This window comes from Perca flavescens, chromosome 20, assembly GCF_004354835.1.
Source record: "Perca flavescens isolate YP-PL-M2 chromosome 20, PFLA_1.0, whole genome shotgun sequence".
Lineage (NCBI taxonomy): Eukaryota > Metazoa > Chordata > Actinopteri > Perciformes > Percidae > Perca > Perca flavescens.
This window is the reverse complement of record NC_041350.1, coordinates 1,537,408-1,546,498: the sequence shown is the minus strand read 5'-3', so window position 1 is coordinate 1,546,498 and position 9,091 is coordinate 1,537,408. Positions and strand designations below refer to the sequence as shown.

At 27.1% G+C, this 9,091-nt stretch overlaps 1 long non-coding RNA gene across 1 annotated transcript in view; it reads right to left on the bottom strand.

The window, feature by feature from the left end:
- Positions 1 to 30: 30 nt before the first annotated feature.
- Positions 31 to 9,091, bottom strand: part of LOC114547331 (uncharacterized) — a 45,130-nt gene continuing 36,069 nt past the window's right edge. Inside the window, exon 4 of the long non-coding RNA XR_003691140.1 lies at positions 31 to 59. This is a non-coding gene — a long non-coding RNA (uncharacterized LOC114547331). The remainder of the gene's footprint in view (positions 60 to 9,091) is intronic.

The following is a 9,091-nucleotide window of genomic DNA, read 5'->3' as shown; positions in this document are numbered from 1 at the left end:
TCTATTTGAAGTTCAAAACTTCAGGTACTATGGCAGTGTCTTCATTATGCAGACCCCATCTGATGAAAACATGTAAGTCTGTCAGCAATGATATTTCAAACTTTATGTAAAATCAACTAGCCTTCATTGTCCCAAATATACTATGACATTCATGATGGAATTGCAAGAAAAAGGAATTAATTGTAAGTAAGTAAGTAAACTTTATTTACAGTACAGGCCAAAAGTTTGGACACACCTTCTTATTCAATGTGTTTCCTTTTTATTTTCATGACTATTTACACATTCTCACTGAAGGCATCAAAACTATGAATGAGGACATATGGAATTTTTGGACAAATAGTGTGAAATAACTGAAAACATGTCTTATATTTTAGATTCTTCAAAGTAGCCACCCTTTACTTTTTTGATCTGCAAACATGAGCTTTTTTTCAAAATACTATACTGGAATGACTTTTGGCAAATGGCTACTTTGAAAAAGGGTGTAAAACTACATGTTTTCATATTTGACTTTTTTTTCAAAATACTATAACTATGACTTTTTTTTTAAAAAAGCCCTGATACTATGACTTTTTTGAAGGGGTTCTTTTTTGGACAATACTATACTATGGCTAATTTTTTGTCTAAAAAAAGTATTCTATGAATCCAAACTTTTTTCAACATACCCCATCTGATTTTTCATGTAATACTGTACAATGACATGTTCAAACTTTGTTAAAATTTTAAAAATAAAACAAACTAGCCTTTTTGTCCCAAATATACTATACTTTCATGACTTTTTCAAAATACTATACTATGGCTTTTTGGACATAAAACATATACTAAACTTTGACTTTTTACAGACATACTAAGGAAATACTATGACTATTTTCAACTTTTTTACTTTCATACTATTGACATTGACATTCTCACTAAGACATTTCAAAACATAAAATACATATGGAATTTTTTCAACAAAAAGTGTTAAAAATAACTGAATACTTTTTTTGATGTCTTTTTTTCAACATACTATACTATAATTATGCTTTTTTTGATACTATAACTCTGCATACAATACTTTTTCTCAAAATACAAATGAAATGGTTTGACTTTTTCAACATACTATGTGTATTTTTTGGACATACTATACTTTTTTTTTTTACTTTCTTTGACTTTTTCAAAAAAAATATATGACATTTTTTCACTTATACTATTTTTTTTTCATACTATACTATGATGATTTTTCAACATACTATTTTTTTCCATACTATACTATGACTTTTTTAAATATACTATATACTATACTGACTTTTTTTCAAAATACAATACTTTTTTTGGACATACTATACTATATTTTTTCCAAACTATACTATGACTTTTTTCAACATACTATACTATGACTTTTTTCAAAATTATACATGACTTTTTTCAAAATACTATACAATGACTTTTTTCAAAATACTATACAATGAAAACAACATACTATACTATGACAAATACTATACTATGACTTTTTGACATAAATACTTTACTAATACTAGATTTTTTTTGACATACATACTATGATTTTTTATACTATAAATTTTTTTTTTTTTCAACATACTATACTATGACTTTTTTTCATACTATACTATACTATACTATGATTTTTTTCAACATACTATACTATGACTTTTTTTTCAACATACTATACTATGACTTTTTCTAAAATAAAATACAATACTAACTATACTATGACATTTTGGACAAATAAATACTATGACTTTTTTTTTTCAAAATACTATACTATGACTTTTTTTCAAAATACTATACTATGACTTTTTTTTCAACATACTATACTATGACTTTTTTTCAAAATACTATACTATGACTTTTTTTTGACATACTTTTCCAAAATACTATACAAATGTCTTTTTTCAACATACATACTATACTATAAAATTTTTTGCCATACTATACTATGACTTTTTCGGACATACTATACATACTATACTATGACTTTTTTGACTGACATACTATACTATGACTTTTTTCGACATACTATACTATGACTTTTTTCAACATACTATACAATGACTTTTCCATGGACATACTATACTATGACTGACATACTATAATAACAGATTTTTGGACATACTATACTATGACTTTTTTTCAACATACTTTTTTTTACATACTATGACTTTTTTAAAATACAAAAATACTTTTTATAATATATACTATGACTTTTTTGACATACTATACTATGACTTTTTTTTCATACAACATACTTTTTTATAAATACTATACTATGACTTTTTTCAACATACTATACTATGACTTTTTTTTTTTTCAAAATACTATACTATACTGACAATGACTTTTTTCAAAAAATACTATACAATGACATACTATTTTTTGACATACTATACTTTTTTTTCGACATACTATACTATGACTTTTTTTTTCAAAATACTATACTATGACTTTTTTCAACATACTATACAATGACTTTTTCAACATACTATACTATGACTTTTTTTAAAAGTACTATAATGACTTTTTTCAACATACTATACTATGACTTTTTCAAAAAATACTATATTTTTGACATACTATACTATGACTACTTTTTTTTAACATACTATACTATGATGACTATACTATATCTTTTTCAAAATACTATACTATGACTTTTTTGACATACTATACTATGACTTTTTTATGACATACTTTTTGACTTTTTTAACATACTATACTATGACTTTTTTTGGACATACTATACTATGACTTTTTTTGACATACTATACTAAGACTTTTTTTTGGACATACTATACAATGACTTTTTTCAAAATACTATACTATGACTTTTTTTTCAACATACTATAATATGACTTTGACTTTTTTTTCAACATACTATACTATGACTTTTTTTCAACATACAATACTATGACTTTTTTCAACATACTATACTATGACTTTTTTATGACTATGACTTTTTTTCAACATACAATACTGACTTGACTTTTTCAACATACTATACTATGACTTTTTTTGACTTGTTTTCAACATACTACATACTATACTATGACTTTTTTTTCAACATACTATACTATGACTTTTTTTTGACAAAATACTATACTATGACTTTTTTTATGACATACTATACTATGACTTTTTTCGACATACTATACTATATGACTTTTTCAAAATACTATACTATACTTTTTTTTTTTCAAAATACTATACTATGACATATTTTTGACATACTATACTATGACTTTTTTCAAAATAATATACAATTACTTTTTTTTTGACATACTATACTATGACTTTATTTCAAAATACTATACTATGACTGACATACTATACTACATACAATACTGACTTGTTTTCAAAATAGAATAATATGATTTTTTTTTTTTTCAACATACTATACTATGGCTTTTTCTCAAAATACAATACTATGACTTTTATTTTTTTCAACATACTATACTATGACTTTTTCAAAATACTATACAATGTGTTTTTTTCAACATACTGACTTTTTTTAAATAGTATACTATTGACTTTTTTCAAAATACTATGACTTTTTCAACATACTATACTATGACTATTTTCGACATACTATAATATGACTTTATTTCAAAATACTATACTATGACTGACATGCTATACTATGACTTTTTTCAACATACTATACTATGACTATTTTCGACATACTATACTATGACTTTATTTCAAAATACTATACTATGACTGACATGCTATACTATGACTTTTATCAACATACTATACTATGACTATTTTCAAAATACTATACTATGACTTTTTCCAAAATACTATACAATGTCTTTTTTTTGCCATACTATACTATGAATTTTTTGCCATACTATACTATGACTTTTTTTCGACATACTATACTATGACTTTGACATACTATGACTTTTTTACGACATACTATACAATGACTTTTTATCGACATACTATACTATGACTGACATACTATAATAACACATTTTTGGACATACTATACTATGACTTTTTTCAACATACTACACTATGACTTTTTTTCAAAATACTATACTATGACTGACATGCTATACTATGACTTTTTTCAACATACTATAACTACTTTCGACATACTATACTATGACTTTTTTTCAAAATACTATACTATGACTTTTTTTCAAAATACTATACAAAGTCTTTTTTTCGACATACTATACTATGACCTTTTTTCAAAATACTATACTATGACTTTTTTTCAAAATACTATACAAAGTCTTTTTTTTGACATACTATACTATGACTTTTTTTAAAAGTACTATAACTTTTTTTCAACATACAATACTGACTTGTTTTCAAAATACTATACTATGACTTTTTTCGACATACTATACTATGACTTTTTTACGACATACTATACTATGACTTTTTATCGACATACTATACTATGACTGACATACTACACTAAGACATTTTTAGACATACTATACAATGACTTTTTTCAACATACTATACTATGACTTTTTTCAACATACAATACTGACTTGTTTTCAACATACTATACTATGACTTTTTTTTCGACATACTATACTATGACTTTGACATACTATGACTTTTTTTCGACATACTATACTATGACTTTTTTATGACATACTATACTATGACTTTTTATCGACATACTATACGACCTTTTTCAAAATACAATACTATGTTTTTTTCAAAATACTATACTATGACTGACATACTATACTGTGACTTTTTCCAAAATAATATACAATTACTTTTTTTTGACATACTATACTATGACTTTATTTCAAAATACTATACTATGACTGACATACTATACTACATACAATACTGACTTGTTTTCAAAATAGAATAATATGACTTTTTTTCAACATACTATACTATGGCTTTTTCTCAAAATACAATACTATGACTTTTTTTCAACATACTATACTATGACTTTTTCAAAATACTATACAATGTGTTTTTTTCAACATACTGACTTTTTTTAAATAGTATACTATTGACTTTTTTCAAAATACTATGACTTTTTCAACATACTATACTATGACTATTTGACATACTATAATATGACTTTATTTCAAAATACTATACTATGACTGACATGCTATACTATGACTTTTTTCAACATACTATACTATGACTACTTTCAACATACTATACTATGACTATTTTCGACATACTATACTATGACTTTATTTCAAAATACTATACTATGACTGACATGCTATACTATGACTTTTATCAACATACTATACTATGACTATTTTCGACATACTATACTATGACTTTATTTCAAAATACTATACTATGACTTTTTTTCAAAAAACTATACAATGTCTTTTTTTTCGACATACTATACTATGACTTTTTTAAAAGTACTATGACTTTTATTCAACATACTATACTTTGACTTTTTTTAAATACTATACAATGTCTTTTTTTCGACATACAATACTGACTTGTTTTCAAAATACGATAATATGACTTTTGTCAACATACTATACTTTTACTTTTTCAAAATACTTAACTTTGACATTTTTGGACATACTATACTATGACTTTTTTTCAAAATACTATGACTTTTTTTCAACATACAATACTGACTTGTTTTCAAAATACGATAATATAACTTTTGTCGACATACTATACTATGACTTTATTTCCAAATACTATACTATGACTTTTTTCAAAACACTATACTACTAATTTTCTCACGTATTTGTTGGCAAACTGGCGATCCTCGGCCCATCTTTGCTCCTAAAGGACTTTCTTGGGTGCTGCTTTTGTACCAAATCATAATTACCATCACCTGTTGACATCACCTGTTTCAAATCACATCATTATTTAACCAATTTACCTGATTACCAGCCCTAAATTACTCCTGTCCCAACCTTTTATGGAATGTGTTGCAGGTCTGAATGACAGGAAAGGATGTTTATTTACAAATGAAATTAAGTTGACCAGACAAAACATGAAATACTTTGTGTTCACATTGTCTGCAATGAAATACAAGTCAAGTCAAGTTTAGAAATCACTACTTTCTTTTTTTATTTGTGTTTTCCATACTGTCCCAACTTTTTCAAAATACATACTATACTATACTATGACTGACATGCTATACTATGACTTTTTTCAACATACGATACTATGACTATTTTCGACATACTATACTATGACTTTATTTCAAAATACTATACTATGAGTTTTTTTCAAAACACTATACTATGAGTTTTTTTCAAAAAACTATACTATGACTGACATGCTATACTATGACTTTTCAACATACTATACTATGACTATTTTCGACATACTATACTATGACTTTTTTAAAAGTACTATGACTTTTTTTCAACATACAATACTGACTTGTTTTCAAAATACAATAATATGACTTTTGTCGACATACTATACTATGACTTTTTTCAAAATACTATACTATGGCTTTTTGGACGTACTATACTATGACTGTTTTTAAAAGTACTATGACTTTTTTTCAACATACAATACTGACTTGTTTTCAAAATACGATAATATGACTTTTGTCGACATACTATACTTTTACTTTTTTCAAAATACTATACTTTGACATTTTTGGACATACTATACTATGACTTTTTTTCAAAATACTATACTATGACTTTTTTTCGACATACTATACTAAGACTTTTTTCGACATACTATACCAGGGGTGTCCAACCAGTTCAGCATAAAGAGCCACAATAAAACACGCACCATAGCAAAAAGCCACACAACACATGCAGGTCCACATTACAACAGCAACAGTGACTTCCATATCTAATGAAAGTCATAATACATAGCAGATTTCATAGGTTTATTTTCTTACTTAGATTGACTCAGTGGGAAACCTGACAGTCTTTGTTATCCACAATCCTTTTTAGGTCTGGTTGTACTCGGTTGTGGCCACTCTTTCACTCATCATCACTCATGACGTTTTTCAAAATACTATACTATGACTTTTTCTCAAAATAAAATATGACTTTTTTCAAAATACTATACAATGTCTTTTTTTCCACATACTATACTATGACTTTTTTACAAAATACTATTCTATGACTGACATACTATACTATGACTTTTTTCAACATACTATACTGTCTTTTTTTTGACATACTATACTATGACTTTGACATACTATACTATGACTTTTTTCAACATACTATACTATGACTTTTTTCAACATACTATACTATGACTTTTTTCAAAATACAATACTGACTTGTTTTCGACATACTATACTATGACTTTTTTCGACATAATATACTATGACTTTTTTTCAAAATACTATTATGTTTTTTTTCAAAATACTATACTATGACTTTTTCTCAAAATACATTACTGACTTTTTTTTCAACATTCTATACTATGACTTTTTCAAAATACTATACAATGACTTTTTGTGTGTGTGTAATAGCCATGCTTATGCAACAGTTTATCAGCAGCTCCAAACACACAAACATTCAGACACTTAGTGAAGGTGTGAACATCAGGAAACTGCTGCGACCTAAAGCGAGAGGCAGCAAAAAAAAACACAGCTAGCCAAACTTTTTTAAAAACAGCGAGTTTGTTCAAGTGTGAAATAACTGAAAACATGTCTTATATTTTAGATTCTTCAAAGTAGCCACCCTTTGCTTTTTTATTAATAAGGGAAATAATTCCACTAATTAACCCTGACAAAGCACACCTGTGAAGGTAAAACCATTTCAGGTGACTACCTCATGAAGCTCATTGAGAGAACACCAAGGGTTTGCAGAGTTATCAAAAAAAGCAAAGGGTGGCTACTTTGAAGAATCTAAAATATAAGACATGTTTTCAGTTATTTCACACGTTTTTTATTAAGTACATAATTCCATATGTGTTCATTCATAGTTTTGATGCCTTCAGAGAGAATCTACAATGTCAATAGTCATGAAAATAAAGAAACACATGAGAAGGTGTGTCCAAAACTTTCGGCCTGTACTGTATTTAAACTTTATCTGAACATTTATGACTGGTATCTAAGACTCGACAGGAGATCTCGGATGAACTTTACTCTTTCAGAAGACAACTCTCTGGAAACATCTGGGATGCGTTATCAATGGGCCCTCCAAGACAGAGCCAGTTGGTATGAAGCCATTGGTCAAAGTATTGTTTCCTCCCCTATCTATGTTAAACACATTATAGAATATATACCACGTTCAAACAAAGAAAGTCAGAGGACCATCAGAGATAGGGGGAAACAGGTCCTCTCCGAGCTCTGCAGAGCTTGTACATGATGCTGATTTCTTGGATGTGAATAAACCTTTATTATCAAGAAACGGTGTCGGCGGATTCCTCTCCACATAGCATTACAGCATCGCTACCAAATACACCACACTATAATATGACTTTTTTCAACATACAATACTGTTTTTTTGACATAAAATACTATGACTTTTTGACACACAATACTGTCTTTTTTTGACATGCTATACTATGACCAAATGAGGTAGGTGTAAAAACACCGTAAAATAATCTGACAATTTCACAATCTGCCCTGAGAACCATGTTGAATATAATGTTTTGTATATTAGTTGTTAAACATTACAACAACGTACATCAAGGACACATAAATATGAATAAGTTGCTGTGACTAATGTTACATAATCTGTGTGTTTTCTCCATGTTCTGCAGTCAGACCACTGCAACAGCAGCGCCCCTCTCTCCACACATGTCTTACACTGACATCTGGTGGTGAGTTCATGCAACTGCACTGGATTTATTTTATTATTTTTTAAAAGTTTTTAAATGTTAATTTTAGGAAATCTGAGCTTTCCTACTGTCATATTTTACATACAATACTATGACTTTTTTCAACATAAAATACTATGACATTTTTTTGAAATACAATACTATGACTTTCCAACATACAATACTGTCTTTTTTCAACATACTATACTACGACTTTTTCCACATTTTTTCGACATACTATACCTCTCGACTCCTCTCTTTGTGACAGAGTTTTTTTATATATATATTAGTTGTTAAACATTACAACAACGCACATCAAGGACACATAAGTTGCTGTGACTAATGTTACATATTCTGTGTGTTTTCCCCA